Source organism: Schistocerca gregaria, chromosome 8 (genome assembly GCF_023897955.1).
Source record: "Schistocerca gregaria isolate iqSchGreg1 chromosome 8, iqSchGreg1.2, whole genome shotgun sequence".
Classification (NCBI taxonomy): Eukaryota; Metazoa; Arthropoda; class Insecta; order Orthoptera; family Acrididae; genus Schistocerca; species Schistocerca gregaria.
In genome coordinates, this window is record NC_064927.1 from 389,464,801 (window position 1) to 389,477,613 (window position 12,813).

General features: G+C 44.8%; 1 protein-coding gene across 1 annotated transcript in view; it reads right to left on the reverse strand.

Annotated features, from left to right (window-relative positions):
• The window catches only part of LOC126285015 (lachesin-like), a 147,953-nt gene that overhangs the window by 110,335 nt on the left and 24,805 nt on the right, over positions 1 to 12,813 (reverse strand). The window lies entirely within an intron of this gene.

The window sequence follows — 12,813 nt, forward strand, 5'->3', positions numbered from 1 at the left end:
AGTTGCTCACAAGGATCAATGTCACAACAGACATATATCAGAAGTTACAGACTAGTATGGAAATAAATTAGTTCCAAAATCTGGTATTTACGCATAATGTTGACTGAACGACTGGATGAGGAACTGCGCTGCGGTGAGGTTAACATCAGTAGCGGAACTGGAGGTTCCTAGTCATTGACTAGAGAGTATACAGTAACGGAAGTTTGGCCAGTTGCTTTGCTATGTGTCAGTCAAACGTTTTGCTTGACACCATACTGGAACCGAGTAAATGCGAAATGATAGCTCGTTACTACTAGGGCTCAAAATGGACATTCTTACGAAACGGAACTTATCTGACGGACTAAATGAAAAAAAAAGCGAAATGAAACTCTAATGAAACAAGCTATGATAAATCTTTATTTAAAAACTTATCACCCAGTCTATTAAATTCACTACTGTTCATATGTGCAGCTGTGAGCCACCACTGTCTCATGACAATGAAGCTACTTAATTTTGTTAATATCAATTGTTTTGTAGCAGCAGTTTTATTTTACTTCTTAATTTTTCTGTTCTGGGACTTTGTGCTGATAAAACAACTTCACTTCCAATAGAAACAATGTTTATGGGACACACTGCAGGGAATTTCTGTGTTTGTATCACTGCCGGATTTTTCATTCATGTTTTCAGCCTGAAAGTAACAAGTAGGTGTTATTTACTTGCATTTCTAGATGAACAGTCATTAATGACTATTAACAGCCATCAGAAATTAATTTGAAAAAAATTGGCATGAGGAGATAGCCAAAGTGCTTAAAGAAGTAGGGGGTGGAGGTTAGTGTGTAACGTCCTGTCAACAGTGAGGTCATTACAGATGGAGCACAAGCTCGGGCTATGGAACAGTGGAGGAGGAAAGCGGCCATGACCTTCCGAAGAGGTTAAGGTGACCACTCGCGATAAGCCAGAAATCCGGGTTCGATTCCTGATCTGGCACAAATTTTCAAATGTCACTAATAGGTAGTAAGGTAGTATATCTACACCAATAAAGCTGACAGCATGATATTCACAGTCAGCGACTTTATTTCGAATTAACAATTGGTACTTTAAATAAAGACAGTAGGCCACATTAAGCTTTTAATTTATGCAAACGTTCCGAATTTGCTCCAGACCTGTATGTTCACTCTATCTTATAACGTACTATGAACCAATAATGATTCACAAGTGTCGCAAAGAAACTTCTGTCAAGTTTATCCTGAATATGAGATGTGTTTAAGCTTTTCCATTATGTGTCTGTTGGTATGGATTGTCTGCTTCTTCATCATTTTTTTCCAGCAGCAAGTAGAACAATAAATCGCAATCACTATTTTGAGAAACGTGTGGCAATTGCACCAACTGTTCGCAACCGAGCTGTAGGCTGCTTGTATGTAATGTCATTAGGCAGTGCTTTCAAATACGGTACCTTCTATTTTCTCAAAGTTTCAGACAGATGTGGCTTTCACAACAGCAAGAATAGCAATTTTGACACCTGAGCAACATTTAGTACACAACAACTCATCACCTAAAATAAGCCGAACGTAAAGTAACCAGGCACCACATTTTTTTACTACAAACATTTCAAATTTTGTGGTGCAGAGTAATAACAAATTAAGTATCGTAATAACTATGACCAACGTCGAATAAATAGACTGTCCCTCACTGAATTGTAAGAGACGAAAAAAACTATATGCCAGTGTCAGTTTCTTCCTTCACAATAGGTGTGAGTCAGATGTAGTAAAGAAAACGCGCAACTGTAATACACAAGTAGCTTTCAATTTTTCAAAGGAAAAGGAGAACCTCTACTGAGAACTCCAGGGGTAGATATAGCTTTGCATCATTTACATACAGTATTTTTTACGGTTTAATGAGCTTTTATCGGTTACAGCAAGAAGATCGTAAACTAATTCTTTTCATGGGCTGCTGATATCAACTGCTATGTGGGAACCCCTTGTTAATTTCTTGTATGGTTTTCTCTCTTTCTACTGCTCATCATATATTTTTAATTTTAACAATACAGCAAAAAACTGTTTATATGTAGATGAGCCGAGCAGCTAAACTGCATAATTAATAAAATGAACAAAATGTATCCATTCGCCTTTGGCTTCAGACACAGGTGTTTACTCGATTTCAATATGGCAGACTTCGAGAATGCACTCCAAATTTTGCCGCATGGACTACAGCCGAGTTTCCGTTGCGTATGTTCTCCGAGCTTATGGATACACATGCTCAGAACTGGTGACACCTGCTGTCCCCACTGCCTTTTCCACCCCTCGCCTACTAACTCAGAGGCTGGAATTTATTCGTCAGGTGTGTAGAACTGAATTTTGCGAAAACGGCAAGACGAGCAGCTGACCGCCAGTTTCAAACATGACTATAAACTTTGACAGAGAGGTTCATGTTGTTGTTGTAGAGTTCAGTCCAGAGACGGGTTTGATGCAGCTCTCCATGCTACTCTGCCCTGTGCAAGCCTCTTCATCTCCCAGCACCTACTGCAACCTAAATCCTTCTGACTCTGCTTAGAGTATTCACTTCTTGATCTCCCTGTACGATTTTTACCCTCCACGCTTCCCTCCAATACTAAATTGCTCAACCCTTGATGCCTCAGAACATGTCCTACCAAGCGATCCCTTCTTCTAATCAAGTTGTGCCACAAATTTCTCTTCTCCCCAATTCTATTCAGTACCTCCTCACTAGTTATGTGATCTACCCATCTAATCTTCAGCATTCTTCTGTAGCACACTTCGAAAGCTTCAATTCTCTTCTTGTCTAAACTATTTATCGTCCATGTTTCACTTCCATACATGGCTATACTCCATACAAATACTTTCAGAAAGGACTTCCTGACACATAAATCTATACTTGACGTTAACAAATTTCTCTTCTTCAGAAACGCTTTCCTTGCCGTTGCCAGTCTACATTTTTTATCCTCTCTACTTCGACCATCATCAGTTATTTTGTCCCCCAAATAGCGACATCTACTACTCTACCTGTAGCATTTCATAATCTAATTCCTTCAGCATCACTCGATATAATTCTACTACTTTCCATTATCCTCGTTTTACTTTTGTTGATGTTCATCTTATATCCTCGTTTCTCAAGACACTGTCCATTCCGTTGAACTGCTCTTCCAAGTCCTTTCCTGTCTCTGACAGAATTACAGAGTCATTGGCAAACCTCAAAGATTTTATTTCTTCTCCATGGATTTTAATTCCTACTCCAAATATTTATTTTGTTTCCTTTACTGTTTGCTCAATATACAGATTGAATAACATTGTGGATGGGCTACAACCCTGTCTCACTCCTTTTCCAACTATTGCTTCCCTTTCATGCCCCTCGACTCTTATTACTGCCATCTGGTTTCTGTACGACTTGTAAATAGCCTTTCCCTCCCTGTATTTGACCCCTGCCATCTTCAGAATTTGAAAGAGAGCAAGCCAGTCAACATTGTCAAAAGCTTTCTCTTAATCTACAAATGCTAGAAACGTAGGTTTGCCTTTCCTTGATCTGTCTTCTAAGGTAAGTCATATGGTCAGTATTCCCTCACGTTTTTCCAACATTTCTACGGAATCCAAACTGATCTTCCCCAAGGTCGACTTCTACCAGTTTTTCCATTCATTTGTAAAGAATTCGTGAGAGTATTTTGCAGCCGTGACTTATTAAACTGATAGTTCGATAATTATCACACCTGTCAATACCTGTTTGACAAAACCTGTCAGAGGTTCACATATATTACAAAATAATTATATGTCACAGAATCGTTTCCTAACATTCTATCAAATATTTCGAAGCAGTTTACACGGGATTGCCATACCTACCTGGGACCTCATTGGAACCCTCTGAGATGGCACTGTAGAAATGAAGTAAAAATTTTATTTAATATAATAACTTTTTTAATTAGATAACAATTACGCAGAACTTTTTGAAGCAGAAGTATAAGGTATGTTCAAAAAGAAACGAGCCGGAGGCATAAATACAGAAATCAGGACGTGTATGTTAGAAGTATTCATCCTGGCTGTTGAGACAAAAAATGGCTCTGAGCACTATGGGACTTAACATCTGAGGTCATCAGTCCCATAGAACTTAGAACTACTTAAACCTAACTAATCTAAGGACACCACACACATCCGTGCACGAGGCAGGATTCGAACCTGCCACCGTAGTGGTAGCGCGGTTCCCGACTGGAGCGCCTAGAACCGCTCGGCCACACCAGCTGGCTGTGCTGTTCAGGTTCTTGTCCCATTGTGACACAAGGCGGTGAATGGCTGTCTCATTCCCAGTGCTGCGATGTTAACCAGTTCCACACGTACAGCTGGACACCGTCGTCTGAGGTGACCCTCAGAGCCTTTTTAAGGGGACCGAAAGTGGTCCCCTTTTGATTCACTTCCTGCAGCACGAGACAACAGTGAATGTCCAGCGTTAGTCGCAAACCTTGACCACACTTCGCCAAGCAGTCAAATCAAAACGACCAAGCAATCTCACCCATGGGGTCATTCTGTTCCACAACAATGCAAAGCCTCATATGGTCAACACAGTCGCGCCACTACTGCAGAAATTCAAATGAGAGGTTGTTGGCCGCCCTCAATATAGTCCGGACCTCTCTCCCTGTGATTACACCATTTTTGGTCCCTGTTAAAATGCTCTGAGGGGCAAACAAATCACGATGACGTCCAGCTGTACGGGTGGAACTGGTAAACATTGCAGCCCCGGAAATTTTATTATACAGCCATTCACCACCTTGTGTCACAGTGGGACAAGTGTCTCAACAGCGAGAGTCAATACTTCTAACATAGAGGTACTGGTTTTGTAATTATGCTCCAGCTCGTTTCTTTTTGATCGCCCCTTATAGTTCGTACACCTTATTTTTTATAAGATTATACCTTTTTCACCGAGTCGTATTTCCCTTTTACGTATTTACAATGAAGAGCCAAAGAACCTGGTACACCAGCATAATACCATGTGGGGTCCACACGGGCATGCAGAAGTGCCGCCACACGACATGGCATGGACTGGACTAACGTCTGAAGCAGTGCTGGAGGGAATTTACACAATGAAGCCTGCAGAACCGTCCAAAAATCAGTAAGAGTACGAGGTGGTGGAGAACTCGGCAGAACAGCAGATTGCAAGATATCCCAGATATGCTCAATAATGTTCATGTCTGGGGAGTTTGATGGTCAGTGGAAGTGTTTAAAGAGACCTTTGGAGAACAGAAAACCATCTGTATAAAAATCAAGAGTTTAGATGAAAAACCAGTCCTAAGCAAAGAAGAAAAGCAGAAAGGTGGGAGTATATAGAGAGTCTCTACAAGGGAGATGTACTTGAGGGCAATATTATGGAAATGGAAGAGGACAGTGTTGTCGTAACCTGCATTCTGGCGCACTCTCCAATTTTGCCGGATGTATCCAAGGTGGCGGCAATGACGTCACCCAAGATGGCGGCAGTGACATCATCCAAGATGGCGGACTTTGGCGGGAATATAGGTCAATTGAGCTACCTCCACTAATCTGACCCCTCTCCCTTCCCCTGCTCCAGAAAAATGGAGGGAAGTTCTAATTCCAATAGTTTAATGCATCACACCATGGTTATCTCTATTAACCTAAGATAATCGTGGGAAGATAGGTCACTTGGGCTACCTCTACTAAGCTAAAAAAAATGGCGGGAAAGCAAGGACACTTGGGCTACCTCCACTAAGCTAAGTCATACGGCCACTATCTCATCCCAGGAACTGGCGCCAAGTTTGAATTTTTGGTGGTAAAGAAAGGTCATTTGGGGTTTCTCTACCATACTAAGAAAATTGCATGAAACAAAGCTCACTTCCACTAAGTCACCTGACTGGCACCTCTTCCTAGGTGTTGGTGGGGAAAGGACTCAGCCTGCACTGGGCTGGTGGAGAGAGGAAGGAGTCTACTTTATTTATTTTGGAACAATTTATTTTGGGATGGAGTATATTTATCACAATGATACAGAACACACTATCTGACATGCCACATAGCAAACAGACCTGCAAACTACCCGCTAATTGTAAACTGTCAAAATAACGTGTGGCGACTATCGACCAAGTCGTGTGTAATATGTTTGTTTCGTCAAGCTCTTTCCGGCAGTCTGTGGCCCTGTGCGAAAGAGTAGACACGTGGACAGAGAATCAAGAACGTATTGAACTGTATATGTGTGCTTCCGAGTAATAAAATAGTGCGTATTACATGTGGTATAGTGTGCATCATTAGATTTGGCAATCCTATAACACAAAACCCATACTGGTGACCCAGAATTTTGTTTGTGGGTGCTACAATGAACTCTCGTACCATCGAGCAGTACACAATGGATCACTTGCCGCCCGATACACCGCACACATGCCAACTAATTTTCCCAATGGACTTTTCGGCATGGTTTTCCAATTATCCATCTTATGTTTGCAATAATTCGACGCAGTTCCCGAACACACCTACTAGCTGTTCTCAACAGGACAGTGCTTCTGCGTTCCCACAGCCACGTGTGCCAGCATCAGGTATCAACAATAACTTTTCATTGTCGTACATGACTCAGCAGTAGTGTGGCAGTGTTCCGTACCAACAGAACGTTTTTCGAGCACAAAACATTGAATGCGAACGTTTCATGTCGAATATGAACTTTCCACGTGTTCCGAGTGCTCAACAATGGCCGACACAATGTGCTCAAACCTCAGTGAGTATGTTTTCGGGTTTCCCAAGTGCCAGTGTGAACATTCCGCCCGAATCAGTGGTGGTACAAATCGAGCCAGTAAGTCAAGACGGGAAATTTCATTTTTATCCTGGAACTCTGCATTTTGCACCAGCCCCCACTACCCCCCCCCCCCCCCCCCAAACTACCAGCATCCACTTTACGAGTATTTCCGATAACACATGCCATTCCTGCCGCGTCTACCGTGTAGAGGACACGGGGTTATTTTTAGGAAATACGGTGCGAAATTGTGATTTAGTGTGTTTCAGTGCGTGATGCGCCAGCCTCATGGCAAAAGGCGGTCGAAGGCCGGCCAGCACGTTATGCAGGTGACAGTTTTGCAACGAGCGTCGGTACGTGTGTACGCGCGTGGCAGCCATCAGAACGCAGCATTAGCAGAATCATGAAGGCGCGGGCCGCGTGTGGCGCGGTTGCGTTAGCCAACTCATCGAGAACCTTCTAATAAACACGCCGCAGCCTAACTGACGGATTCAGCAGCAGCCTGCACTATTTAAGGGCATCAGAGATGGGCGTCGGCATTCGGTTCGACCGATTGGGCGTTCAGTCGCTGTCACATCATCGTGATCAGTGACGCTGTCCCTGAGGAGCAGCCGGTGGAGAGCGTTGCCCGCTGCTGCACCGGTGAGTCCTGGTGTCTGCAGGGAGCGAGTTGGCCCAGGCCGCATGCCACTAACATCCTACCGCCTGTGCAGCCGCTGACCGAGCGCAGCGCCACGTCCCCCGGACTGTGTGCATCAGCTCGTCTTCAGCATGACACGAGCGGTGGTGCTGAGCTACCGGCAAATGTATTGGGAGAACCAACAATAAAGAAGCAGCCACCTTCTTCTACCCAGCCACGCCTTACAACCCCGACCATGTCACCTGCTCCGGTCATCCTGTTACAACCGCATGTGTTTCACAAACATTAGGTGATTTTAACAATTTTAATGCATCAGTAGGGGAGGGGCCTGTATACTGTACTCCGTCATTCTCCACACATTGGTTGACTACGGTCGACTTTACCGCGCTGCTCCATTCTACTACGTCTGTTGGCATTACTCCGTCAAATGCAGGATTCGTTGATTTCTCGATCAAGGTCGAACCAGCCGCGCCTACCGTGCTGTGTGCCACTGACAGTGTCGGAAAACTGGTGCACTACTCTTGCACCCGAGCCAATTACGCCACAGAACTATGAACAGGGAGTGACAGTTTCTGATAAATAATTATGTCAAGACTTCCCCATCCGTTGGCTGAGGCTACCATTCTTTCGCAAGGACCACCCACGCACATGATTTGCTTTGGATGACCATATCCTGCAGCTACATGGCGTCTCCGATGACAATTCAAAGTTCCTTTGCTTACTATGTCACCTCCATGATGAAATGGGCCTGAACCGCAATATTGTGACTTAGTCCTCCACTATGGACAAATTTGCATTCGGCCGATGCACCGACCTCGAGCGAATATCCACACCAACATAGGAAGTTAACCGCCTCATCAGTTATGAGTTGCTGGGTTCCAGGTCCCTGTCGCAGCTCTGGCGTCATCTCTGCACCATGATAGACACACATCACATGCCAGACATTACACTTTGGTCCATCTGGTTGTTCAAACTTCCTCCAAAAGTTCAAATTCTACTTCTCCACGTGACTTCAGCCCCACTAGACGTCAAACTGAAGATCTCAGACCAGGTTTACAACATTCTGCCAGACCTGCATACTCCCCCAAGCGGCCCTCAGGTCTCAGGGGTTGGCACACCTGCGTGGCAGCTTCCATCATGCGGTACAGAGTGCACACGATTAGCTCCATGCATGCACGCGGACCCAATGCCACCTGGTAGCTACCGCCATAACTGCTCTCCTACCAGCATTACTGCAGTGCCGTTATCAGAGGAACCTACAAACAACACCCCCTCCACTGCCACTTCGACCTCAACAAGCGCAACAGACGACGCCACGTGCTGCCCCCTTGGTGTTATTTCCATTCCCAGTTTGGAGACACACCTAAGAAATGTCATTCTACATGAGCGTTCCCAAACTAATAATGCGAACCAATTCAGGCGCTACGGGCCACTTACACCACACAGACGCCTATTACTTAATACTTCTTCACCTCATGCACCAGGACGCTTGTATGTGAAAGACGCAGTGTCTTGCCTGTCATTTCTAGTCGATACGGAGGCTGAGGTGAGTGTGATACCTTTGTCCGCAGGCAGGTATTAAATTCGAGCGTCAGCCTTGCCCCCACTTTGAGCCGCCAATAAGTCCCTGATCCAATATCATGGATAACTAATTTAAGCCTTAAACTGCAGGACATTAATACCCCTTACAGTGGACTTCCGTCATCTGCGGAGGTGGATGAACCCATGCTCAGGGTAGATTTTCTCTTAGCCCGCGCACTGTCACCCAACCTACAACGATGTACACTAACCTTTAACTCGATAGACCATATCACCGGTTCAGGTATCTCTTCCCTCTCATCTGAGAGAGCCACTCTATTGTGTGAGTTAGCTGAAACCGCTGTTGCAGTGCTCTCTCTTAGATCACACAATGACGAAATTCGGGATAGCAATGATGCCCTCCACTTATGCATTGCCACTGTGCAAGCCAAGCTCATGGACGCTCTTAAGCTGGTCAGCCAGCTGTCGCACATGGCAACACCCTCAACCCCCACACCGCTTCCTCGCACCTGCCACTGACGCCGCATGACATTTCTCCCGCCGGACAGAAGCTGTGCCTATGACACAACCAAATGCCCCAAGTGTCCCACCAAGCACTACGACAAGGACTGCCAGTGGATCACTGTCACAGCTGCTGACCTGCCGGCATGGGACACACAATTGTGTGCATTACAAGTGAGTCATAGTGCATCGGGTGTGGGTCCATCATCCCCACTGGTGTTCACGATCAACAATGGTACTGTCTACAGAATCAATACCACAGAAGGCCCACCGGTATGTGCAAAGGCTAGGCGTTTAAATCCGGAAACACTTAAACATGACAAAGCTATTATTCAGGAACTTTTAGATAGCAAAACTATTTGCCATTCTTCTCATAGTTGGATGTCACCCATTCATTTGGTGCCGAAGAAAGATGACACTTTCCGCCTCTGCAGTCACTGTCAGGTGCTTAACACCAGAACATTTATAGATAATTATCCCATCCCAAATATTCAAGAATTTGCTTCCCAACTACACAGGGCACTAATTTTCAGTGCAATCGATGGTCACAAAGTGTGTCACCAACTGCCAATGGCACCGGAGGACGTTGAAAAAACCGCTATCATCACCCCATTTGGGTTGTTCGAGTATTTGTTTATGCCGGTTGGCCTTAAAAATGCTGCATAGACATGGCAACGCTTCATCGACTTGTTGGTTGGAAAACTGGACTTTGCATTTGCCTATCTTGATGACTTGATTATTTTTTCTTCTTCCCACAAGGAACATGAACTTCATTTAAATACAGTGTTCCAACTATTAAAAGCAAACGGTGTCGCAGTGAACAATGCTAAATCACAACTCTGCTGCACGAGTGTCACTTTTCTAGGCTACAGGGTTTCTGCCAACGGCATCCGCCCCCAACCCAAACGGGTCGAGGCCATTAGTATGGTGCCTTTGCCCAACGATTTTCAGGGCCTCCACAGCTTCCTTGGAATGGTAAATTACTACCGCAAACACATCCCCCACGCCGCCGATATACAAGTCCCTCTGATGGATTCTCGCAGGAAAAACACTTCAGTGTCTCGGGCGGTCACGTTGACTCCAGATATACGTTGTGCATTTGTTAACCTAAAGTCAACCTTACAGACGGCCGTTACGCCCGCTCACCCCATTCCTGATGCTCCCATCTCGCTTACTACAGACGCGAGTGATACAGCTGTGGGGGCGGTACTTCAGCAATCCGTGGGTTCTGTTGTACAGCCGCTCAAATTTTCCCCCCACAAACTGTCTGCTTCCCAACATAAATAGTCGACCTTCAATCAGGAACTATTTGCTATTTACGCCGCTATCGAATATTTCCAAGACGATATCGAAGGTCGCCATCTTGTGGTATTTACCGACCACGAACCATTGCTATACACTTTCCATAACCCACGCAAAGACTCATCCCTGAGATGTTTATGGCATGTGGACCTTATATGTCAGTTTATGAACGACATACCGTGTATCGGTTTTATCTTCACAACTCGACCTCAGTGAACTCCCGAAATTTCAGACAGAGGATACTGAACTCGCCGCATTGTGCTCTGATGTTAAAACAGGACTCTAACTAGAGTTACGGACATTTCCAGGGTTTCATCATCCATCTAGTGCTATATTTCAACAGGAGAATACATCTGGTGAGTCCTGCACATCTCCGCTGGGACATTTTTAATAGTATCCACGACTTGGCACACCCTGGCATTCGAGCCACCACACATCTGGTATGTGAACGTTTTGTTTGGCCTGGGGTGGTAAAACAATGTTGCAGTTGGGGGTCAGCGTGTGTGGCTTGTCAGCGTGCAAAAGTAGGAAATCGCGCACAGCCCCCCTTGGGTACATTCGATGTGGCAACAAAAAAAAACAAAAACAAAAAGCTGCACATACACATCAATATCGTTGGGCCCTTACCCCACTCGGGAGAGTGGACAGGGTGATCGATTGAGATGGAGCTGTAACGAGGTTCGATTTAATGGATGACTGATGCATTCTAGGGAAGGAGAAGTTGCTGCAGGTCAGTTTTTCCACTGTTCTGTCTGCATGCAACAGTCGCTTGACATAGCCTGCGTTCTACTTGTATACAGCCACGTGTTCTGTATGTGGTTTAAAGCACTATCTACTTGCGATCGTTAACAGTAAACCTGTCGGTCATCAGTGTGTGGTGAAACTTGACACATTCCTCTAAAGGAACTATGATTTATGCAACGTACTCCATCCCCCCCTGTCGCATCTTGGATGTAAAATCGAGACTTCAGCATCATAACTAAGTTAGCGATAGGTGCTTGTGAGGTGCTGCAATCCCCATGCACACATTTGCCTGGCAGATGTGCTGTTTACAGAGTTAGTGACGGAATGACTTGTTGTTTTCACATGTCGGACGCTGCTGCTATGCGTTTATCTGTCTCTTTGTAGGAGGTATCCCCCACTACTATCATTTTGTGTAGGGCTGATGCAGGCATCGTATAATTTATGAACCGTGATCGGATGTGAACAGTGGACGCTATACACCTCAGGAAAGCTATATTGTGCTTGTATCGTGCAGAGCAAATGTTTTATGAAGTAGATTTTTCGATTTACGGTTCAATAACATAGTTTATCGTAGAGAAACCAGGAAGAAGGATGTATGTCATACACTTGAAATATATTTCTTTCATTGGAATATTAAAAGCGCTACATTCCATATGACTGATAGGTCGGAAACGCAGGCGATCTAACGCCACAGCCCATTTTAAGTGCAGAATGTTGTAGCCTTAGGAGTGCATGTGCTTACGTTTTCCCTTACCAAGACCTTCCAGGTACCGATCCTAGACTCTAGAACAATACTTTGGAGTTGATAGCTTGTTCAATTAAGTAAAAATGCGTCGAACTCCATCCGTCTGGAGCTTCATCACGCATAAATATCATTCATTTCTTGTTCTTCTTAACCGTCTGCTATTGCATCATGACACTTTGAAATCTGTTACTATACGTCGATAAGGGGTGCTAAGCTCTTCGACATGGGCGCATCTCGAGAAATCTCATGCATTTGGATGGACGAGGACTCGGAAAGCTCCATTCTTTCACGAGACGTGGAATGTAGCGGTCTTCTTCTGGTCGGTTGCAGATTAATTCGGTAACGGTGCTGCAGGGCGGGTTGGTCAATGACAATGTGAGGAGGGCCTTTCACACTCTAATTTTACTCTAAGACAGCAGGAATACTCTGTGACCCCGATACGCAGAGAGATAGATCGTAAATTAAGCACTATGCTCGAGGTATTAGAAATATGTGGAGCGCTGTCTGGTATACTGATTTATGTGTTTGAGAATTAACAATGAATGGACGTAGTGAACAGTCATCTATCCACGTTCGCAATAATGCTCGCAAGGTGGAGAAGGGGTGGTTTAGCTATGATACTGAAGCTGAGCAACATTCT